General features: G+C 37.1%; 1 protein-coding gene across 2 annotated transcripts in view; it reads left to right on the top strand.

The window, feature by feature from the left end:
- LOC140280087 (seizure protein 6 homolog) overlaps positions 1 to 26,295 on the top strand; it is an 87,299-nt gene that overhangs the window by 16,634 nt on the left and 44,370 nt on the right. The window lies entirely within an intron of this gene.

Genomic DNA, 26,295 nt, shown 5'->3' with positions numbered 1-26,295 from the left:
GTATGGTGTCCATGTTGTTCTGAATGTCTCTATGGTGCCTTATGTTATACTGCAAAGAGGTTCTGGCTGTCAACATGTGGTCCTCAGCTCGACTGACTCGTCCCAAAGGGGAAGCAGACCCCCTCCTGCAGGAGCCATCTGTATCTCGGACAAGGCTATCCATCATCCACACTGCAGCGCTCGATTTAGTTTTTTTTTTTTTTTTCTAGACAGCTTCAGGCAGCACTGAACAGCTTTACATGTACATGTTGGTAATGAGAGCCCTTGAAACCTGCCTAGTGGCTCTCAAAGCCTGCCTCAAGGGCTGAGGGGAATCAATGAGTCAATCCCAGAGGCTGCACACACACCCGTCCTCCAGGGTTTTGCCAAATGTGGGATTCAACACTACCCATCTTGTTGTGAAGACAGCAATACAAACTTAGGAGAAGATACTGATTGTTACAGTGTCCTTGCTTGAAGGTTTGGTGGTAGATTAATTCTACCCTTCCTCCATTAAGTAGATTGCTTTATTTGTTGATTTGTATACATGTGGTGTTACAAAACCCTCTCATACAACTCCAAAATCCTTTTTTTTTTTATCAATGTAGAATTTCATATGCATAAGCATATAGTGGATCATAGTGAAACAAGGACACAGAAATGTTCTTTTTGTAGAAACTCTGAACTATAACTAATATGTATCTTGAAAGTAAATGGTCTAAATGTCAATTTGAACAGATGATATTTTAATCACATTTTAACTCTCCTTGGGGGAAACCCTGCGTCATATTTGCAGCATAAAGATGGATGTAGCTGTTAAGGATTTCACAGAATATCTTACCAAGTATGCTGACATATAGCTCACATTCATGAACATATGTGGAGCAATAGTTGTCGTGAAATTAGGAGTATGTGCAGTCTGTGACATTTGTTAATTCACACTCGAGATTCTGCCATAGGAAAGTGCTTCTCATTCATTTCTACAATGCAAACTTTTACAGTTACCACAAGTTATGAGATGAAATGTCACTGGCTCATTGCTAGAAAACAAATGAATGGAAGTACTAAATACTGTCCCCGCCTTTGATCCTGTGTAGCAGACAAAAAATTCTCAGAACCTCTGAAGAACCCACAGCAGTTAAGTGTTATCTTTTATAGTCATTCCAGCCCTATTTGATGTTGCACTGGCAGTACGTTTATCACTAATGGCTGTCTGAACCACAATACAGTAGGTTGAGCAGGCAGAATCCATTTTGTGTCTGTTAATTCAATCTCCCTCAGCTGACTGCTGTATGCTGATGGTACTCCCGGGGGTCACACGGGCTTTGGAGAGTGAAGATAGAAGAAGGATCCTCTTGGCAGGGGTCGTGAAAATGTCGTAGCTCACTGCCCTGGCTAGATGAGGCTGTGTTACATGCCAGCTTGGCAGCTCAAGACAAGATAGTTGCAGCTTATCATATGTAAGCTTGGGGGAGTAGGCCAGTGGGAATCCCCACATTTTGTGTTGTTGTACTCAGTCCACATCTCTACAAAACAAATCTCATTCTTCATGGTGGTGTGTTGAGCTCTCACGCAGTTTCTCAATAATCACACAAACTGGTTGGAGACATATCTAAATCCCTCTCCCACAGGTTCCCAATTCCTCATACAACTTGTTGTAATGTTTTCTGAACCACATACAAAGTGTGAGCAGTAAACAACTCCAACAAAGCCAGCGATATTTTACCGAGTCTGTGAGTAGGTCATTGTATGGATAAGATGCAAATTTTAAAAAAGAATTGTTAAATAATCTCAGAACAATGCAAAACAATGCAAACAATTAAAGTGTTGCAGAAAAATAGCAATGAGGCAAACATTTTTTTAAAAAATCAATAAGAATAGAGTAATCAAACTGATGCAAAAACAAACCCCACCCATAGAGGAGCCTTGCCCCTCTACATGTTTGTACCCGCTTCCATAGACAGATACTACATGAACTTTTTTCTGTGCTGAGGATCAGTCTCCTAATGTTGCACATTGGTGCTCCCACAAGAGAGTTTCAACGAAGTAAACCCACACAAGAACATGTAAAATGAGGAGAACATGTAAAGTATCAGCATATATCTATAAAAATCTTTAAAGCATGCGGGTGAAGAGCTTAAATTCATTTTGCTCAACTTCTTCAATCCATCTTTTGGGTCTGAGGGAATATTTGATGAAGTAAACACAGACCTGAAGCAGTTCCTGGAAAACCCTGTGTCTTCATTTAAAAGAAGCCTTCTAAATCTTGATGGTTTTCTTGCAAAGTTAAAAAACCACAGTACAGTTAATTTTGTTTTAGCAAAAGGTACTTAGATGCAAATCTGTACAGACACAAGATGTAAAATGAGGAGTCGATAAATCATGGCTTTGTGAGGGGCAAAACATTTTTAATCTGGATTACTAGAAAGCTTTGGTTTGGTAAATACAGTAGGATGGTGGAACAGTGGGACGCTTTGAAGCCGATTCTGTTGACTTTCTATCACTGCGTCTAGTTCACATGATTTGTGAGCTGATGTGTTGTTTCTATTCTCAGACAGACACACTTCCACAGGGGCCCTTAGTTTTGTTTTGATCACACAGGAAAATATCCAGATATTTTCCCTGTAATGATCCCCATCTTCCCCATCTGTGAGATTGACAGCAAAACTCCCTGTAGACAAACAGCTAGTCGTAGTGTTTGAAATCTGTGGGAACATCATAACAATATGGACATATGGAATGCTTAACGTAAAGCATTAATCACATGTTGAGAGCTATGCTTAAGACAACAGCTCTCCCATTTAGGAAATTGATTTAAGTTTTGTGCTTAGTTGTATGTGTGTAGTTCAGTTATAACAACCCATATAATTGCTAAACACAAACCACAGTAAACTTTGGGTGCTTACTGGAACCTCCTCCTCATCAAATTCTAGCCAACAATTTTCTATGTCAGCTATGGCGAATGCACCCAGGAAGAGTAAACCTTGTGGGCGTGTGTGTTCATTCAGAGTATGTCTTTGTCTGGGGAAGTGTGTGCTTTTTTTCAAGGCGCGTGTGAGCACTTGAGCATGCGGCCAAAGCACTGGCACTAATAACACAAATTACATTTCTGTAGATAAACATATGGAGATTGCAGGCTGTGAAATTGACTCCAGGCTGTGAAATTAAAGAAAAAAATCCCAACTGAGGTGATAGCTGAGGTTGTTCAGGGGCGGAGCATATCGCACTGTGCCTGTACATTCACTGCAATTCAATTATTGCCCTTGATCATCTTCTTCAGCAAGTCTGATGTGGTGCGACTCTGCGATCCAAGACACTGACTCGATCTCAGAGAGATGTTTGATTTATTTGTTCATTAGGAACTCTCTCTGCAGGCTCAGACCTCTCATCAATCCCTGTTCACACTCAACAAGCACAATCAGCTCATGTCCTTAATAGCCAAAGAGAAATAAAAGAAAATTGCCACGCATCATAAACACTGATAAGGCCATACCCTGCCAAAATTTCCTACAAACCCATAGCATGGTAATCCCATACAAAGTGGATTGAATATTAAACAGTTTGGCATGTGGGGGGAAGGAGAGGAGGCCACTGAAATGCCAGGAGGATTAAGTCAGAGCGGATATAGTGCTGCAGTACTAGCATGCTATACTTGAGTTTCTGTTTCTCAATAATAGAAATGTCAGGAAGGGGAAAGAAAGGCAAAAGAGGGGGTGTCCTAACTGCAGGCCTTAGAAGTAAAAGCTGGTGCACAGAATTCATCATTATTTCTTCCCACTCACATCAGCTTTAAAATGGCGTTGAACTTTGATGTACATGCTAAAATGCTGTCGAGACTTTTATTCATATGGTTCACAAGAACACTGGTTAATGATTGTAGTTATGTGTGATGCTTTTTGTTTCCAAATGTAACAAAAAGCGCCCCCCCCCATGATGACAAATAAATGCATCTATTCTGACTAAATGTAATAATTTAATTCACATTTTTTTGAAAAATCCATTCTGCAAAAGAGTTGTGGAGGGAAGTGTTAGTCTTATCATTTTCATGCTTTATTTTAAAATTTTTGTATCTTTACCTGAGCGATGACTTTGTCAGCATCATTGATGCCTATAAATCCTACCATAGAGGAGATTAGTCGGTGAAAAGCGCTGCTGCCCGCAGTAATTAAAATTCTGCTGGATGGCCAGGGTTTCTCCTGCCACCATCTCTTTTGAGCATCACTTGCTTCTCTGTATTACTTACTTTCTTTGTCCCTTTGTCCTTCTCAGTGGTTTCAATCAGTTGCCATGCATTTTAGACCTGATTACAGCATTCTTTTCACATCAAGTGGATGATAAGCAGGTAGAACAAAGGGCCTTTGTCTTGAAAAATTATCATGAGTGACCGCCATCTATTTGAGCAGTTTTTAAATCTCATCTCGGGGATCATACGGGTGTAGATTATAATTTGAAAAGCAAAGAGAGATTAAAATTTCTATTCTACTGTGGCTATTCTTCAGTTCTTATTGATTGTGGGGGTTTACAGTAACAGCAGTGAGAGAATGCAGAAGATATATTTCGACCATGATAATTTCACACATAAAAACATGCAGTGAGTTTTCTTTAAATCTATGTTGTGTCAGGTTTGCACAGTATGATGTTGACGGTTTGATGTGAAATAGATGACAGCAATTTGTTTAATTTTTTCCATGTCTTAAGCTTGTCCAGCATTTCTTTTTTTTCCTTGAAAAACATGAGCCATATGGTTTGGTGCTGATGCTGTCTAGAAATGAATTTCTGCCAGAGAAACTACTGTTGTGGCAGGCTGGCTGTCTTGCTTAGTGAACATGCACTACAGCTCGTGGCTTCCCAATTGCACTCAATCACAAACAGAATAAAGTGCCGTTGTGCCTATCTTTGCTGCATCAGCAGTATGCAAAGTCAGTACAAATTCTCTTTCCTACGTCTCACAAACATGTCAATAATTCATCATTTTCACAACAAAGTTGATGCGTTCCGTTTGGACTTCACAGCAATGGAGTAACATAGGCATTAAGGATTTATGATCACCTTTCTCAATTTAACATCAGTGCAAAAGAGTGCCTTCATCTGATAAATGTTTAGTTAGCTGAAGTGTTTTTTAACATTAATGCGGGACAGCTGTCAAGTTTTGGTTTTACTAAGCGGTGTGGCAATACTTTACAGTATGATTTTGATTCTCACATGTGCAACACAATACAGTGTTGTGTGATATTACTTAATTTACATTTCTCAGAGCTTCATTTTGGACCACAGTATATATATGAACTGCAAGTCTCATGTATCTTATAAGAAACATTTCACATAAACAGAGTGTAGATCAGTGGCGATGGGAAGGCTTTTTCAGACAAATGTGTTTCTGCTGGTATTTCTCACCTCTCGGTTGGTCACATTAAGTCTTTTTCTGCCAGACAGCCTCTGGATCCATGAAAAAGACAACAACACATTAGTGTTTGACAATGGTTTGTTACAGATGTGCTTTTTATGTTCTAAAATTAACGCAATCACATGTATGAAAGACACAAAAGTCATATCAAGCAATCTGTTTTATAAGGCACTACTGCCACCTTAGCTCAGCAGTCTGCATTTTGAAAGATCTTTGAAGACACTAATCTGCACAATGTTGTGAGCTGTGCGACAGACTTTTTATTTGGACTGTACAAAATGGCACCATAATTCTCTGTCTATTTAATTTATTCTTGCCCTGTTCCTTACCACTTGTTGCCTCAACTGTCAGTAGTTTATTTGCTTTATCACCTTATCGAACTAACCTTTGTCCCGGAGTAATGCCGATAGTGTGACTGATCAATGAGCCTGTGTCTTATTTATAAGTTCTCCACAGAAATATGAGCAAAATTCTGGCATTTTAATCAACGACCCTGTCAGTTCAGCGAGAACCTGATTTTGTTTATAGCTTTGGTGACCTTTTTCAGAACCATAAAACTTTGTTGGTGCCAATCTCTGCAACATTCTGGGGTCATCGCTTCATCAGTTATCTCTCTACTATAACAGGAACATGACCTAAACTCTGTCTGTCCTCAGCTATCAGACTGAGAGAGATAGATGGTTTTATCTGTAAATGTAGCCATTGCTCTGCACATGCTGACATAAATTCCCAGCTGATAAGAGAAGCACTTTACAGGTGAGTCGGCAGGTCACGGCTGCTACTGTTCTCATCTGGTGAACATCTGGCTGCCCTGTTATATAATTGCTGAATAATGTAGTATTTGATATTAAATGAACTGCTGAGACCCTGCTGAACATCAAGTAACACACACATTTTCTTTTTACAATCATATGTTTAAATACCATCTATGTAGACCAATCAAGCAGCAATAACATTATCTATTGGTACGAAAAATAAGCCCAATTTCAAAAGCGCTATGAATATTTCAGAGGTATGTTTTATGGTAAATGCCCATTCGAGAGCTTCTCATGCTTGAAGGACCTATTCTTGCAAGAAGTGAGTTGATTATCACTCTGGTACTCTGAGGCACGTTCGCGTTCTTAGACCTCAGTTAAACAAGTCAGCTATCAGTGCTAATTACGCTAACGCTGATGAATAATGAACAGTAAAAAGTATGAGCTGAAGAACAGTGTACTTGTCTGAGCAGGAGGTTGCTTGGATTAGAGGAGTGCAACACAAAATTCAACCCCAGTACCAACAGATTTACAGTGTAAAAAAAGACCCACAGCTTCCACCTTTTACAAAAATGGAGGGTTTCTGTATGACTTGCTAAACCTATATTTCATTGAAAATAGTGCAAATGAAATGTTAGTTTTTTTTAAGAATGGATGACAATTTTTCATTTAAAATCAGAATGACAGCAAAAAAAAAGTTGAGACAGGAGCATTATAATTTTTATCATTGTCAGTATTTCTTCAAGAAATTGAAATAAAATAATGTAGTTTCGAAAGCCAAATGTTTTCCCATTCTTGCTGAATCTATAATTTAAGTCACTCAAAAGTTTGGTGTCTCCTGTTTTGTCTCATGATGGGGCAAATGTTCTCAAACATGAAAGGTTGAGAATGTCCTCCTTGAAATCTGTTAATGTGGCACTTGTTCATACTGGAAGACACAGCTGATAATTACATTTAAAAGACAACTCTCCTGTGAACTATACTGCATGTGAAGGTTACGAAATAACATCCACAACGCTGACAGTAGGCATTGTAAAAACAAATATTTTAGCCCTAACAATGGTTATTTTCTAATTTTCCAAAGTTAACCAGTGAACTTTAGCCATTAAAACTTGTTGTGTTGACATATAACGGGGAAAATGGTGTCCATAAGGGTGACAGTCAAGAATGAAAGAAAGAAAACAATTTGATTCATCAGACCATAGCACAGTCTTCTGCCTTAGTCCACCTTAATTGAGCTTGGATCCAGGAGAGGAAATGGCATCTTGTTTATGTTTTCTTGTGCATGGCAGAGTTTTAATTTGCATTAGTGTATGCATCAGTGAAGTGTGTTCACTGACCATGGTTCTCAGAAGATTTTCTGAGCCCATGCAATGATTTCAACTGGAGGATCATGTTTGTTTTCAATGCCCTGCTGTCCAAAGCCCTGACGATCATGGCCAGTCAATGTTGGCAATACTCTATTTTCCAGATTCTCATATAATTTTATGGACGTTATGATTGATGATGAAATCTCCAATTTCTTTGAAATGTTCCATTGAGAAATGTTTTTCTTTAGTTATTGATTGTTGGTCTGAGCAGTTGGTCTTAAACAACTGAGAGTGAGAAACTTCTTTAAAACTACATGAATAGAAAAAAGAGCATCTCTCTCTCTGAGATGTTCTTTTTTTCTACCAAATTATGTTACTGGTCTGTTACCAATTAAAGTAAGTAGTTAAGATGAACCTTTTCAAATTTTTCTGCTATCGAGCTGCGTTACTGTAATTTTTACATACTGTCTTGTGCTATTTTTTAATTTAGTACAAACGTCTAACCACAAAATGATAAAAATGGATTAATGTCCTTGGACAGAACTTTTACATTACTCAAGCTAACTGAGTGAGTCAGTTGACTGAAATAGATGCGACTGAAGAGATTAGACAGAAATATTGCTGGATGTCACAAAATAAATCGCACAACATTTGTCCACCTGCACGAACACAATGTTTTTACTTTTGCGCCTAGTTCATAATTAAACATGAAACCGAGGTATTGCTTATTTGGCTTACATGATCTGTAAATCATCACAACTATTTCTGTTTTGCACAAGTTGCTTCGGCTTTTAGGAAGACTGCTGCAGCTTCTGTATAAAGGAGAATGTTGATTTAGTGATATGTTAGACCTTTGGGTCATTTTCATAATTTTATCATTATGAAAAAAAAAGAAAAACAGCCTCAAGAGCAGAGGCATGTGCAAATATGTTTGTGTTTTTTGCCTCCAGAATATTGAAATATGGGAATGTATGTTTGTTGCTCTCCAAATTAGCTGAAATCTCTGTGTTATTTTCACTTTAATTTTTCTACGTAGAGAATCAATGAAGCTGTGATCAAATGCTGCTGCAAAATAAAACACTCTTTCAGTCCCTGCTGAGATCAGTATTAGCCAGCCTGTCTGTGGACAGCCATGCACGTAGGTTGTTGTCCTTTTAACCTTGTGGTTGGCACAGCTCGCAGCACTGACACTCTGATGTGTCAGAAAGCTTGAATCTACAGCTCCCTTCGGGACAAAGCAGACAGGTAGCTCGGGCTGTGTGAGGATGGCTGGCTGACTTTGTAGTGATGTCAGCCGATGCTGTAGCAAGCACTAAACAGTGACTGTTATATTATTTAAATATTAACATTACGTCACAGGCTGCTGGTGTCAAGACCTCAGGCCATTTTGAAGACTGGTTTTATACATATATATATATAAAAAATGTGTTTATTCTATTCAAATATTTTCTTATCTCAAGAATGAGTAAATAACTAATGGGAAGTGATGATTTTAATGGTTGCTGTGTTGTTGTTTTCTGTTCATTTCACCAACCAAACATTTTGTCAGCAACACTATTATTAAAGAAAGCTTTTTTTCACAGGAGGTTCAGCAAATCAGACATTAAACAATGAGAAAATGTGTTTTGCATTCACAGTAATGCTTGTTTCTTCCTTCCTGATAAATCTATCAAGATCAGAACCCGGTTAGATTTTCAATGATGCTATACACCGCTTAGCCCCGTGCTACTGTGAAAACTGCTTTCCATTCTGATTAACCATCGAATGTAAACAAGACCAGATTTACTTTGGGACTTTGCACTTACTTTTCAATTCCATGGTATTTGCACACATAGTGCCGATAAAGGTTCCTTTTATTTGTTTCTCTTAATAACCATTTGAAAATGTATAACATTTGAAGAGAAAATCGTTGACAAGTTTTGGTATCAGGACTTCCAAGCCTTGCAGTTTTCCATATCTCCAACACACACTCAGACTCAGTGATACATCCACTCATTTTAACGTGCATTGTATTGCACAGAAATAAGGAAGGAGACTGTTTGTAAGGTAGGAGAGACTTTAAATACACATCAGCCTTTCATACAGAATTTAAGTCACCCTACAAAACGAGGCACCAAAACAAATATAAGATTAATTGTTTCACACGTTTGATGGATGAAAGGTAATGGATAGTAAAACTGCTAACCAAAGGGGATTGAGGGATTTCTGATCCTCAGGATAATAGCTGTTTCATAATCTAGGCTTCTTGTACAGATCCATATTTAATTAATAGCTCATATGCCTCATTTAATGTCAGAGATAATTTCATGATACGTCATAAAAGGACTAGAAATGCTGCTTTCGTGCTATTTCAATTTCTCCTTGTTATATATTATGGGCAAGTTAAAGAAACATAATATTTTATTTGACAAATAACTTAACCTTGTGCTTAAGTTGTTAAAAGTGCTTATATGAATAGAAATGCATATAAGAATATGTATTTTGATGAAGGTTTAAAGAAAATAGAGAGAAAGTGATAAAAGATAGAATAACATTTAATTGAGCTTGAACACAATAGTTAAGAACCATATGGTAACATGCTAAACTCTTACTTAAGTAGTGGCTTTACATACTGATGTTAAGAAAACTAAAATAAACAACTACAATTTATAATTGATGGTTAGTTATGATTGGTATTGAAGCATGGCTTAATTAAGGCTGTGTATTTTGGGTTCATGTTAACAGCTTCCAAATGCTAATGTATGAATGATGAACTTGGAATCAACTCTGGTCATTTTACCTGCTTAATTCATAATGGAATAATGATGAAACGGCCAAGACCATTTTCAGTTAATCGTCAAATTACATTCCAGTCTGTAAAAAAGGCTGCTTTACATATTGTGAAGCTGTAATTCTCAATCCTTTGTACCAATTTGAAGTCGAATACACTTTAAAGCTATGAGCCTGCACCTTAAACTCACATTTATTATAAACTGAAACTTGATTAGGTGTTGATAACCGTCTGAGGACATGAAGAAAAAAAAAATGTCCACAGATGCCTGAACCATATTTATAGAAACATTATTGCTACAAGATCATGCAGACAATCATATTAATCTTTAGTTATTTTTTTTATCACCGGTAACACTTTGTTACATTGTCTTCCTCAAAATATAAACTACTCATCTACTATCAAATATGTTCCCCTTCACTGATAACTTTATCGAGACCTTTACCATAAATCTCCCTCATGTGGGGTATGTGGTGAAGCTGTGATGAAGGCTGACATTTGTGATAAATGCACTGACCATAAACTGTCAAATCATAGCAGAACCTGCCTCCCGGACGCTCCTGTAGTTATTCTCTGCACCCTTACACGCCTGTCTCGTCCACGTTACTCCCCTTCAGCCCTGCGCGTGACTGTTGTGTCGGACACACTTGGTCAGAGTTCACTTTGACAGGAGCTGAAGTGAGTCATATAGTAGCCAAAGGCTTTAGCAGCCAAAGTTAGTCACCACTAAATATCTCCTGCCCTCACTCCTCATGACCCCCTCTAAAATGGTCTCAACTACAGGAGCATTTTTGGGACATACAGGCCCAAAAGAGATAAATATATACAGTCATACCACAGAAAAGTTGAAGAAAGACATGGTACTCTTTTATTTTGTTCATCTGTTGCTCATCTGCTCGTTTTTTTATCTGTGGTTGATGAGTTGTCACTCTCCACTAGTGTTTTGTCCTTTTAGAAAATACACTGAATTATTTACTCTGCTTCATGCATGATATTGCTCCTGTCAGTCCACATCACTTTGAAAAACAGATAAGAGAGAGTTTTTGGGTCGTGTTTGTGAAACCTGCCAGAAGATACAGATAAGCGTTGATGGCTTTTTGAGAGATTTTCTTTGTCATTGTGGACCTGGAAGTTTTTGTTACTGTCTAGATGTTTGTATAAGTGTAAAGTTTTAAAAGGTTTTCTTTTTTGTGTAAAACGTCCCTGACTTTCTGGGAGATTAAGTTCCTCAGACTATACTAAAAAAGCAGTGTATTGTTATACTATAGGAGCAAGCTCACAATAATGAAACATTAGAACATATTACCATCTTGAGAAGCTACCAACATAAACAGGGAAGCTGAAAGAGCTGCTCTCGGAGACCTGACAATGAACAATGTATTTTTTTTTCCCTTTTGCAAAACCAGACCTTGTTGTCAGGCACAACAACACATTTAAAAGCAGATAGGTTTGATCTTGCATCATAACAATAGCACTACATGGATGATCACATTTTAGGAGGTGAAAGTGGGACTTGCTTGTGTGTGTGTTTATGCTAAAATCAAGAGCTGTTAACTTCCCATCCTACTGCATAGCTAGTGAATTAACAGCTTCGGTGAGTATCAGCTTTGATGTATGTCTCTCACATGTGGGATCGCACAGCAGTTTGTGCTGGTGTGGGTGTGGTGACCACCTGCTGTCTTTAAAGTACCTCGAAGAGCTGCACTAGATTGTCAAGTGGATTCAAAGAGGGGCATAAAAAAAGACATAAAAGACTCTGATAAGAGAAGACTTTTCTCATAGTTAGAGCAGTGTCAATTGTGTTTTCTACCAATTAATACTTCTCCAGGTTCTTTTAGTTCAGTATAGTTCAGAGGGAATCCAGTCATAGTCCCTTGAATCTAAAACAATACATCAGAAGACATGTACCACTGCATACCACCTGCTGTGTGACTGGATTTAGAATGCAGATAATAAGTTGATAAGTTGAGCCACAATGCTGATAGTCAGCAGGCGTTCATGCTAAGTTAGTATACGGCATTAAGGCCAGTGGAAAACCATTTCTTTTTTATTGTGAAGAAGAGATAGATTTATAGCATTGGTTGGCTTTACCATGCATTTTATCACCCTATCACATTTACATGCAAACTGTTTAAGCCCAGTTTTGTTGGGTATGTTAATAGTAATAAATTAGCATAAATACTAATACTACGAATAATAATGATAATGATAATAACAGTGATGATGATGGTTATTTTATTATAATAACACATGTACAATTTATTACAAGTTCTAAGTGTTTGTACTTAATTGACTAATTACTTCACATAACTCGAAAATGCAACATATTTGCTGAGAAAGTCTTACACTGGTGCTTTAATGTGAACCATTTAGAGTTTTCTGTAATTTGCATTAATGTAACTATAAATAAAACTAGATTTTGGTCCAAATTGTGCAACTGAGACAAAAAATGTTATATCTTGTCTTTAATTTATTGAGGGAGACTATCTAATATTACCAATCAATGACTGTCAAAAGCATGTGGCTTTTATTATGTGTTTTGACTCTGTATTGCATACAGAGCAGCTTCAACTGTGAGGTGTCCTTGAATGAACTGCTTACTTCAGGTCCTATCATATGGTCCCTATTAGACTTAGCCATACTAAAAAGCTTACTTTATTCAACTTATCCAGTCTTTAGTGCAATGACTTTGGGTGATTCTGCTATAATTCTCTTTAGATTCAGTTCAAAGACAGATCCATGTGTTGTCTTTCCCAAGTTGAACAGCAAGGTTGATTCCTGAAACCCTTTAGTTATTCAGCATTCTCCTACAAGGGAATGCATGAACACTGATATTAGCCTATTGAACAAAGGCCTATAGATTCTTAGAGGTTACATTGAATTTCTGTGGGACATTCTGGGCTTCACACACGTTTTCCTAGGACTGCTCTTTGTTGATTGTCCGCTCTATAACTACACAATCACTGGACTGGGAATTGATAGAATTCTGCATGGGCATTCTTGTGCAAATTCTTCAAGTTGTGCAACTTACACATTACAAGACATTTAGTCACAGGGAAGGAAAAACCTGATGCATTCATTTTTATTTATTGTTCTGAAAAAATTACACCATGGCTACACTCTCGGCTAACAACGTGATATCTGTTTGGAATAACCTAATACACAATATGCTCTGTCCTTGTCATTTTAGCTGATGAAGATGTGACTGCTGCCACCACTGGTTGATCAACATATTATTTCAAACTTATCATAGGAACTGCAATATTAAGAAGAACATCTATTCATCCAATGAGGCCAATTAATCAGGGTCCTGAAATGTGTGATATGTTCTTACATGAATGGTGTTACTTATGAGATATTTCTATTTTGGTTCAAAGTTGGATTGACTTAAGGGGAAAAAAATCTTAGCATCAATCAGGAATGAGATATCAGACTCATATCGAATCATTTATATTAACAGTTCTAGTATGATACTTAACATTTTAAAAATCAGGTTGTTTTAGGGACTATAAGTTTTTTGACTGACTTTTGAAGAACTATGTGTAATATTAGTTCAATAAGGTTTTTATTTTTTTTATATTGGAAATAAAGGTTGAAAAGACGGCTGCCATAACACAAGCAATGATAGAAATGCAATGACTCATGTGTTATGTGCGAAATCAGATGTGAAGATGTGCATCAAGGTTAAGAATTAGTGGCTAACTCCAAACTATTTACATCGGAGGGCGTGGAGCAAGGGCTCAGTTAGGTATCAATGCATACTTCCTCCAGCATTTCCTCCAGTGTAAAGCTTTCGACTGGTAATCAGCCTTTGCTTGCAGGGAACTATAATTAATATAATTGGATTTCTGATGCAACAATTTAATGCCACCCACATAGTAGTTCAGCTGCATGAGACGGAGTGAGAATGAAATACCCCCTGATGAAAACATTATTCATGTTGAAAGAGTAACTGGAAAAAACATTAAAAATGTATATTAACAGAGAGATGACAAAAATGAATGAATGGGCACTAAAAAAATATTTTCTGGCCCTCAAGTCCATTCAAGCTAAACCTTTAATTTTCACAGCTTTATTTTTTTTCACTCTGTGCTCTTCCACACAGATTTGCTCTTGCGCCACATGTGTTTGTAGATCCTCTTAGGGTAGCCAAGCTTGAAATCCAATTTGGTGAAGCTATAAAGCACAGAAAATAAATAAATAATGTAAAAAGTTTACCAACTGTGATGATTCTTTTCATTACCCAGAGGCCAATTGAGACCAATTTCTCAACTTTAGTTGCACGAGAGGTGGTTCAGTTATTGTTCACATGAAATCAGCAATGCAAGTTTCATTCTAAAAAATACCTGCTTCTTGGGAGACTTCATCTTCTAGGCTTTGTTTTCACATTTTGGTAGAATTCTAGTTGGAGCTGTATTGGTTTCACCTTTTCCAATTACCTGTTATGGTCATTTATAGGACTTCATAGTGACACCACATTGCCCAGCAACAGTTTATTAAAGTAACATACTGCATGAAGCAGGGATTCGAGTAGAAAGGCAAGCTCTTGCTGCTGTAACATGGGTGTTTATTTGAATTAAATAAGACGTAATTCTGAAAATGAATGATTATGAGTCTCTGGTTAGTTTTTTCCCTCTTCTTCACATATACAGAAGTGAGTGCCATTTATGAGTCTATATAACTTTTCTTCCTCATGCGAATGACAGAATGATTGCTTGTGGGAAGATACTGACTTTTAGAGCTACAGGCACAGAAGTTTAGCCATGCAGACATGAAGTCCACTTTGCATTAAAATATGGATATACAAAACTTAACAACTACATCTGAAATATGCGTACAACTGTGTGACTCTTTTAGCAACAAAAACCTGACAAAAAGGTTAAAACCTGAAGTGAAAGTAATTCTTTGTGACCTTTCCTTCTACGTGTTTGTGAGGCTGCCTCTGCCTCACAGCTTAGCAGATTTGCCTTTATCTCTTATCTGTGGCAATTTCTTGTTTCGCTTTCTCTTCTTGGACCTCATCTCCCTTTACCCTTTTGTTATGTTGTCAAAACACAGCGGCAGTAATATATATGTTGGAAGAATCGCCTTAAACTCAAATTACTCCAGTGACTGACTGGTATGTTGAATATAATTGTTGTGATGGGAAGACACAGTTTTAGCTCCAGATTGCAGTAGAGGTAGACAATATGACATATTGCTTTTGGAGAGAGAGGCTGTTAACCTTCAGTTGCTCTCCTTCTTTTTGAGACAAATAAAATAATCTAGATTTGATTTGTGTCTGGTTGTTAAACTGCAGATGTGGCATTATTGAAGAAAGAAAAGCTAAAGAGCACCATGCAGACTGATCAACACACCAATCAATGCTGCATAGCATCAGTGGACATCATTACTGAAGTCTTTGGCTGGCTTCTTATAATGGTAGATTAGCCCTGAATAAATCCAAAATTACAGTATATGTGGCAAAAAATGGCTTTTCAAGTAATCCGCTGTCCTAACCTTGAGTTCAGCTGACATAAAGAAAAATAAATAAAAAGGTCTGCAGAAGAGAGAAATTATTTGCACTGTTTAGACTTTCTGATTTTGTTGAAGAGCCTTGATCAGCTGCAGGCAGATGAGCTGAAAATAGGTAGCAATTATAAACATGTGTGAGGTATTAATCAACAGCATTAAGACAGATTAAGTGATATGCCTGAACATCAACAAGCCTATAACACATGAGCACTGGGCTAGTGGTGCAACACATGATGACAGTGCTTTTCTAACAATTACTTAAAAATAGCAGTCTAGTTACGAAATATAACTGGAAAAAGTACAGATAAAAAATAAACAATCTATACTTATGGAAAAATATAGTATATATAGTTGTTTGTGTGAAAAAGACCTGGAATTACCCCTTTAGCCTACATCATCATGCTTCAGCTTTAAAGAGTCCTGTATCTATCAGACCTCTACAGGAGGCAGCACCATCCATCACTGTCAGTGTTAATATTGTTTCCACTCACCTCCCAATAGGCAGCTTGTGTTTTGGTTTACTGCGTTTATTTTTTGAGACTTGTGTACTCACAGGCCCTCACCTAGCTTTGCTCACTGCCATCCTCCTGCCAAAACCCATAAAACTAATTTCAGCATTACATGCAGTCAGCATATCGACATGACTATTAGAAGCTTTTTTTTTTTGCAGTTTCTCTAACTCTCTAGACATGGCTGCCATGTTGTAGTACTCTGTTTCATATTCTGATTCCAGTTACAAGTTAACTTTGAAAAGTTGAAGTTGCTTAGATTTGATGCTTGCTGAATATGAAGACTTGTTCTCTAACTGATGAAAACATTCTTAAAAAAAGACTGATAGGTTCTATTGCCCACCTGATATGTTCCCATGGCAGACTGTACAATAGCTACACTGCTCCACAGTGCAAAAAACAGCAGTTTCACAATAAAGACTCAAAATTTTTCTCACTCATTCTTCAGTTTTCTACTCACCTGTCACTCACCATAGTTTAAGTAAGAATTAAGATACATGGTAAGGTTTAGATATTACAAAATACATAGTTAGGGTGAGAAAAATCCTTGGTGCTTTTACAATTCATGGGTTGCAATTCCGATCATGTCATATGGATGTTGCTCTACAAAAAATACAAGAAGTCTTCCAGGCCAAATAGAAGTCTTTCTGACCAAATAGATTGTTTGTTCCTTCTCATAAACACAACTCATAGCCATAGCCTTTAAGCTACCACCCCGCTAAGCATCAGGAAGAAAATATTTTTATGTAATTTTAAGGTTTTTGTTTAAGATGCCACAAAGTCAAACATATTGGACTTTTTGGATGTCTGATTGAGACCAACAGATGACAGATTATTTTTTCACTTTAAGTTATTCTCTGTTAATAGCATAGCATAACATCACTTTACTAAAACACGTTTCTCAGTTGCTGGTTGGATTTAGGCTATGACATGACTTGGAAATTAGAAAACAAAACTTCTTGCTATGTAAAAATACAATCATTTTACAAAACTTTTGCAAACCTTTTCCCTTCCTAAGCGTTTTCTAGACAACAAAATCATTTTTAGAAAAATTACAGAAGATTTTAGCATGATAGAAGGAACTAAAATACATTCTTTCTACTACATCTGCCACATTGATGGATGCTATGTTTACACTTCACATTGAGTTGCTCTCGTGAATACTAGAGATTTTTGGTGAGACCTTACTACTTGACCAAAATAAAAAAGCATACAAAGTTAAAGTTGACACTAATTAAACTTTAAAACTATCAAGAAAAACATGGAACACACTAGTATAGAAGAAATAACCTTGTTGTCGGTCAACCAACAAAAACATGCTGTCGAGCCTCATCTTTTGTTCAGATGAGATTTTCCAATATGTCTGTCATGTTTAAAGGGAAGTAAAAAACACCACCCTGCAAGAGTGAACATTTAATTGTAGGGGATTATATGTGAATGACTGATTTTCCCTATAAGAGTTTCAGCTGTCATGTCAAAAACACACTGTGTCTGTGCACTTTCCAGCTTTTATCTTTTCTTCTAGACCCTAAAAACAATTACACTTTATTCTGCTTGCGTGCTTCAGCGGAGTGAAAAGAAAGTACTCAAATTGTTTTGATTCTAAGTGTACAAAAACAGTAACAACATTTTGGACTTAAACTCAGTTAATCATTTTCCTTTCTTCCAGTCCAATGAAACACAAAGGTCAAGATTCACACTTGAATATGATCACCATGATCATGGAATATTCCTCTCTGAGGTGTGTACATTCTAAAGTAAGTTTTCAATAAGACAAGCCAAAGGAAATTATATGAAAAGAAAACCAAACTCTATTCTCAAAAGGTGTAAAATGTAAATAAGAACAGAGATCGATGATTTGCAAGTGGAAGAAAACGATGAATGATTTACAATAGAACATAGAAAACAGGTTAAATGTTGAAAGTGAGAAATTTTGATATTTAAATGAAAAATTTTGCTCATTTTGAATCTGAAAGCAGCAACACATCTAATCGTAAGTGGTACGATAGTGAAACAGGGAGGAACATGTTGCAACTACATTGCATTAAAACAGGCGTGATTCTGTCATTAAACTGCACTGCATGGGTATAGGGACACAGTTGTCTCCACAAAATGCAGGTTAAAGCTCTATCAAGCAAAGAAAAGGCCACGTGTGAACATGCTCTGTAAATGGGACCTTCTTCTCTGAGTCTAAATTAATCTAAAATGGAACATTTAAAATGACAATTTAAGATTACTTTGGAGATCATGGATATATTGTCATCCGGACCAAAGAGACGAGGAACAATCTGCCTTGTTATCAGTGCTCAGTTCACATGCCTGCAACATTCTTCTTCCAAAGGTTCAGTGACTTGTCTCCAGGCATTTATCAACTGCTGTTAATATAAAACAGGATGCTACATAGTGGTAAACGTGGCCATGTCCCAACTTCTTTGAGACATATTGCTGCCATCAAATTCAAGATGAGCTGATATTCTTCATGAAATAGTAAAATGTGTCACTTTCAGCATTTGATATGTTTTCTGGGTTCTGTTGTGAATAGAATATTGGTTTAGGATATTTACAGAAAATTACTGTTTATAATTTACATTTTACATAACATCCCAGCCTTTCTGGAATTGAGGTTGTATGTTTTCATACAGCTTATTCTATAGATTCGCCCACACTTGGCAGCCTTGTAACCTTATCACAAATCACTGATGAAATATAATATTCAAGTCATGACTCCCTAACAAGCTCTTCATGGCAGAGGAAATGAGCAGCATTGGCCTGAAGCAAAGGTTCAGAACACTAAAACCACAATTTGAGATATCAGACCAAATGCTCAGGCTGATTTTCAGAGAAAAGTGCCCTGAGTGCTGTCTTTATTGTCATCTTGAAACATGGCTCAGTATGACTATTATCATGGCTCGCTTTGACACTTTTGAGTTTTCACCACTGTTTGAGTAACAAGAAGCAATATCGTCTCATGTGAGAATGGTTTTGGACCTGATATGCAAGAGAAGTATGGTGGCAGCAATATAACAAGTTTGAAGTGTTTGTCAGTTTACCATGTTGGTGGGGGTGTACTGTATGTGTTTATGAGTACACAGGACTTCACATTTCACAGGAGTGACAAATAAATGTAAAACTCTAAAAGGGTAGATGAATGGAACAGCCAGGTGAGAAAAAAGGTACAAGGCTATCTAGTCTGGATTTGAAAAGACACAGATGTGCATCTGTTACAGCAGGAAGAGGACAGATTTCTACTTTTCATGAGTCTTTGGCCGTTGAATTAAAAATGTTTTCATAATAATTAAATACAAATTATATTCTACATTAGAAAACACAGTAGATCATTACAGTTGTTATCCTGATACATTCTAATAAAAAAAAGCTGCTGTGGATGAGGTTTGCTTATAATTAGCACTGAGAGAAAGTAAACTAAGATAACAGTGTAAATAGCAGAGTGCCAAGCAACACCACTTTATCGACTTTTAAACTTTCTCTTAGGCCAGGGCAAATACTGTCATAGTTGCAAAAACCACTGACTGTACAAGTGTTATTAACTTGAGCATAAGAGGATTGTGTTTGTTGCCAAAAGCCAGAGAGCTATCTTGTTGGTGCTTCAATTTTCAGATGGTCTCTGCTGTCTGATAAAAACTGAGGAAGCTCCTGAAGCTAAAATGAGTCATTCTTGTTTTTGTGTCTGGCCTGTGACTAATTCAGCATGATAACAAGAGCCTCCCTGTGAGATACAGATTATTGACAAGTCTAATGGCCAACATAACCATGTAACTTTATAGCAAGTTCACAGATAAGGTTGAAAATTGCCAACATGGGTTTTTTCAGTAGTGTTTTCCTTGAGCTGATGGATTTGTTATGGGGCTGGGAAATCATTTGAAGATTGCCAGACTGTGACATCAATCACGTTGCTTTTAAACCGAACACTAATGTCTGTGGTGTCAGGGGGGGAGCCAGATGTACAACCTGCCCCGTTAAAGACCACTGGCAATAAAACATGTACATGTGTCATATTTTTTCCTTGACATACAAATTCCGACTTTACAATAGATTTGGCAAGGATAGCACAATCACAATCACAAGTTTTATTTGTGATCATGAACTCCCATTACTTCACAAGAATCGTTAAGACACATTTAACACATTTCCCACAATTCTGTACAGTAATCCATGACAGATTTTAGAGATGTAGGTCTTATTTCACCCACAGCTCTGTTTTCACAGTAATTGACTCCACCATGGAGTAAATGGGAAAAAAATGAAAAGATGAATTACTCTAATGGAAGGAAATGAAGTGTGAAAAGAGACATTCTTCCCAGTATTTTCTAGGATGCAGAGCATTGGTAAATTGAAATACAACAAGGACTGAGCTTCTGTGTACGACAGGTCTGACACAATTACAGAAGAAGATGTCATTTTAATTTCCGTCACATGTGGAAGACACATTTATTCTGTACTTCTCAGTTAAGAAAAACAAAACATGAAATTGGAAAATGCAAAGACAAAGTCCAAATACGGATAACTGAGCGATACACAATTGAAATCACTTTCAAAATGACCAATTATAATGCATTTAACTGCTCATCAAAGAGTTCAGACTTGGTTAAGTTTGTCCTGCAGTTTGAGTGCTGCACAGTAAATCTCATGCAAATGGTAGAGCTGGTTAGCTCTGTTTTTGTTCTGCTCCAGTTTAAAGGTCAGGGCTTATGAGCGCCATTAAGGCACCGTTTGTCTAAAGCTTCTCAGAAGGACGGTGCACAATGAACCGGAACATAGACAGGCCATAATAAATGAAAGAGAAAAGTTATGGTTCCGCTCAATGAAGTCAAAGGGCAGATGGAGGATAAGAGTGTATCTCATGGTAATGGTAAATGGACTTGTACTTGTATAGCGCTTTTCTAGTCTAACTGACCACTCAAAGCGCTTCACTACATGCCTTCACCCCACTCACACACACACTCATACAGCACGTCTTAAGATACACATAACTACGTGCTTTCTAATCATTCACACACATTCATACCCCCAATGATACACTGGGGGGGCAACGTGGGGTTCAGTGTCTTGCCCAAGGACGCTTCGACATGTAGCCTGGGGAAGCCAGAGTTAAACCACTGACCTTCCGATTGGTGGGCGACTGCTCTTCCTCCTGAGCTACAGCCGCCGCTCATCTTAACATATTGTTGTCCTCCTAATTCTGATACATAGACATTAGAATCACGTCACAGTCATGGATGAGTTTTAAACTTTATTTTACTGTGTGAGGAGTCAAATTATGACTTTTTTTTCAGGACAGCTTGTACCACTACCCACTTCATTTGATTTTAATTTCCTTCCCTCAATCTCCTTATATATATATATATATATATATATATATACATACACACATATATAGCATATATCTATTCATTAATTTTACTAGTGGAATCATTTATCAGTGTCGCCCCATTATTTATCATAGACTTTTTATATGACTTTATGGAAGCAAATGCAGAATCAGGAAAGGTTGCTAGCAGAAGATTTTTCACCTTATGTGTTTAAGGCAATTTATGAGGACAAACCTCCATTGAGACCCCTAAAAGGTGTCAAGTCGAGTAATCTGAGGGCCTTGTATCTGAGCCTCGTGGAAACTGCTTATTGATTTGCGTTTCTAGTTGCTCTCTGTAATAATAGGGAAATAAAGCCCCTGGATGTTAAAAGATTGATGTCAATCAGCTGCTCCCCTGAAGTGTGGCTTGTCCTATCTTATTAGCACCTTCTCTATGCACTTAAAGTGCACAGATGACTCCATAGAAAGGCACCCACAGTGAGGAGGCTGGCGGTTGCCTCCTTGAGGAGCATTTCCTGATGATTGCTCACTCTGTGATCTTAGTCCGGGCAAACTGAGCAATTGTTATGGATCCATTCAGTATCAGGGCAAAGGACAAGCTTGTACCTTTGCTGTTATTATGCACATCATTTACAATTTATACTTTACATTATTTCCCTTTGAGTATTAATAAGATATTATTATTTTTTTATACATAGGGTGACTGGACACATTTTTATCTTGATCAGGTTCAGCAGCTATAGGACTGCAGATATGTATTATAATTTGAGTTTACTAGAAACCATGTAAGCAGACATTATTTCTTGAGAGTGGCAAAAAATTTGTCTCCAGCAACACAACGTCTGACACATTCCTGCTTAGCTGTGCACAATTTCCTGGTGCCTGTGTTATCATGATTATGCTGTTTGATCCCATAGACACTCAGCACTGAGCCAAGATAGCCTAATATTGTTGTTAGATGTACACTAGAAAAAAAAAAGTTTTCAAAACTACTCTAACCAAATTGCATAGTTAGGCTATTCTATGAGATCTCTTTTTTTGTAGCAAATGTAATGATACAAAATTAGTGTAATATATTAGTTTAACATTTCCTGAGTCTTGAAACATTTTGGAGCCCCTGTAAGAATGATATCTGTTTTCACAACAACAAAGTGCACATTACCTCAGGGGACAGAGACAAGTTTTTCTAAGCCATCCTGGTAAAATAATCCTGGTTATATTTTGATGATTTTAACTAATAAGTCTGATGTTCTAGACTTTCAAAACAATGTAAGCTTAAAATATGGGGCTATGAGTCATTTTTGCAGCATGTGATAGAGCAACTTTCCTCCTCTGAGAGCACATTAAGGCTTCTTTCCTCTCATATCCACATGGAGTTTATCCTTAGTATGTTTTACTGACTGTCCTGTACAACAGTAAATTGTGTTTCTTTGTGCCATTGTGAAGAATAAGATAACACTAATCTAGTTGTATCATAGTAATTACCCCCTTTAATTTATGAATGAGTTCTAATTAACTAGCCATAGCGTCATGCAATGTGATGCAGGCACATACATAAACCCTTGAGTGTGCAACATGGTTTCTACTTTTAGATGTTTGGGTCTGCAGCTCTAAACTAGTCTAAGAGGTGCAGAGTAACAACATTTCTCACAAAAGTTACCATCTGCCATCCCTATCTGATTTATCACAAATCCTGTCAAAAAAATGATTTGGTGCAGCCTGGTAGTGTGTCACAGGTTGTGAAAGCATGACTCCCACTCTGTGAACCTGACACAACACATCAAGATCCCTTTGTTCTGTGAGTGTATTGGTTGGGCCCACTTATGACAGTACATTATACCTTATTGGAGACATTTAAGCGCAATGACTGCAAATTGGTTGGCAGTGAGGTGTAATTTTGAAATGACAAATGCAGAAAACTGGCTTGTTGTTTTACTAATATGATCATGTACTGATACAGTACCACGTAAACATTATTTTGTCGCTGACTGTGGTGAGGCCATTTTTTAACTGTTTGGTGAAAAAACTTATGTGGCTATTGATTGCGGACATTATCTTATTCTTTTTCATTTGGAGAGAAATTATGCAAAAACCCAAAGCGACACAATCAAAACATTTATTTGGCCAATTAACAAGCAAAACTAAAACCCATGACTACTCAACAAATGACAGTTAGGTTTAATTTTGTTCTCTGAAACCTCTACTATAACTGCCCAATTACACCTCAAAGAGCAGAGCAGTATGGTGGCAGTACTTCTCTTTTCTGTAATCACCAGTGAGGTCTCCTACCTGGACATATTGATCCCGCATTGATCTGTGTATGAGAAACTCTAGCTCAGCCCAGTTCTCCATTTTCACTCTCCACTCGATATTCTAACTGAAGGACAGCAACTTGGTGGTCAAAATCTGCACCTAGAGGCAGCTAGAAAGACAGAAATAAGAAGAAAACAAAAGGCAGGCTTTAGTTTATAGTCTGATGCAGCAGTAACAATAATCTTGTTGAAAAATGATTCACCAGTTTTATTATGCTGTAGTTTGTGCTTGAGATTCCTCTGTAATTTGCTCTCATGAAGTAAGAGGGGGGCAGTCTTATATGCTTCAATCATTTATGTAGACTTTTTGCTAAACTCTTTATTCACTCTGGTAGCGGGACATGTCAAATATGCTTAGCTTGCCTTTATAGTGCTGTTTGGCTGCTCTTGTTATGACAGAATAAGGCTACAATGAGATGTTTCTACTCCATCTTAGAACATCAAAAAGTCTTTGAATTGCTTCTGCCGCCAAGAAAGATGAATGTGAGGTTGTCGCGTCTGTCAGTATTAAATGTAAAACCATGTGTCAGTTCTGTCAGCCTGGAACAGGCTTTGTAACAAAATTGTTTACTCTGCCTCTTGAATAGCCTGATCAAACTTTTATTAGTGTGCTGGATGCTGTTAAAATGACTCAGCATCAGCAAAATGTTGCAGGGGCTTACGATTACTTTAAAAGTATTACGAGCAAAACAGAGCTTCCTAGTGGCAGTTAATTTTCATTTTTATTTATACACCTCTTCCTATTTCTAACCTTAATGCATCTTTCCAGTTATGAGAATCACTGTAAAATCAATAATAACAAAGTCCATTTTGTAGGGTGAAAATGGACTTGCCAGATGCCATGTTTGTCACTGGGTAAGATGACTTAAGTATATCTTAAATGCCAAAGAAGCTATCTGAGACTTTGAGTCAGCCAACAAACTGCATGCCTTACATTTTAAAAGTAGAAATTAAATAGGCATTGAAAACAGGATAACTACACCATCACCCCAGAAACATTTATGAGGAAAAGCCAATTAAGTTTACTGAGAAATGCATTAAAGATACTATTGATGCGTTGCCTTTGCCCATACTTGTTACCGTTTTGCTATTCAAATTACCTTTGCAGAATATTTCTAATTTCATCAGTCATCAGACTGGGGCTCCTTCATCTGTGCTCATGGAGTGTTGTTACAAAAACATTCTCATTGGGATATCTCACTCATTTGCTGCCAGTGTCAACAACATCCTTTCATCTATAAAGGTCGGCTGGCAGCTATTCTGCCTCATTAAGACAAACCGTCACCCCAAATGCAAGCTAATTAAGGCGTCAAAGCAGAGAGCATTGTTTTATGTAGACATATGTTAATGGACACATAAAAGGATGATATCAAATCCCTTGTTGTTTTCATAAAAAAAAAAAATATTTTAGCAGTTGTATTCTAAACACTTTGTTTTATATAATTATTGTTGGCTTTAGGTAAATTTTTACAGCATATTAAGTATAAGATGAACTGTGAAAATACATAACAGAAAAACTTGCTAGAGGAAGATGAATTTATACCGACATTAAAGTAAGATTTAAACATTGTGTTGCTGAGTAGTCATGGTCAGGTTTATTTCTTCGCACCCATCTTAAAAAACTGACTGAATTCCCACTGACACACACCTGAATGGTTAGTTGGCTCTAGAATTTGAAAACCTTAGAAAAACCTTCAACTTCAACGTTCATAAATAAGTCAAAATTCTTTAAATAAAATACAGTGTCGAATATTCGAGGACTTGGAGTGGTAAGAGCAACTCATTTGTAAGATTTCTCCTAACAGCAACTGTGAGAAAACTGGAACAGATAGTAAAACGTTTGTCTTTTTGGATGCACAAGAAAAACAATTTGGCCACAGAAAATGCACAACATAAACTGATCATTTTGTCCTTCTGCAGCCGATAAAAAGCTCTGTTGAACTTTGAAATGATAATTTTACTTTTCCATACTTTTATTGATCTATTTTTTTAGGCATTCTACCCCAACATAATCTCTTAGATGCCGCAAGGGACAGTGTAGTTGATTTGAGCATTTTAAATCTCTCAGTTTTTTAAAAGAATAATCTTTGAATAATCTGGTTTGTGTTGTTTGTCTCTTCCTAATTTATCAAGGGCATGCTGTGTTTTTTTTGTTTCATTCATTGAACCTAGAACTAAATATGTTTTTTGTATTTTTTTTGTTCTTTTGTTTGTGTCAAATTGGCAAAAAACATCTGCACTTATTATTAGAACTTTTACTGTTCATTTGATGCTTAAATGTCCTCTTTACAAGTGCCATTGTAACAACAGTGTGTGAATGGGTGACACAAGAGGACTGCTTCTCACCTTATTAAGCAGATTTTGGCAGATTATAGGTTACGATAGTAGTTCATTGGACTGTAACATGTTT

The sequence above is a fragment of the Leuresthes tenuis genome, unplaced genomic scaffold (genome assembly GCF_036924035.1).
Source record: "Leuresthes tenuis unplaced genomic scaffold, fLeuTen1.0.hap1 SCAF_21, whole genome shotgun sequence".
Lineage (NCBI taxonomy): Eukaryota > Metazoa > Chordata > Actinopteri > Atheriniformes > Atherinopsidae > Leuresthes > Leuresthes tenuis.
Note: the sequence above shows the minus strand (reverse complement) of the source record. Positions and strands in the feature narration are given on the sequence as shown.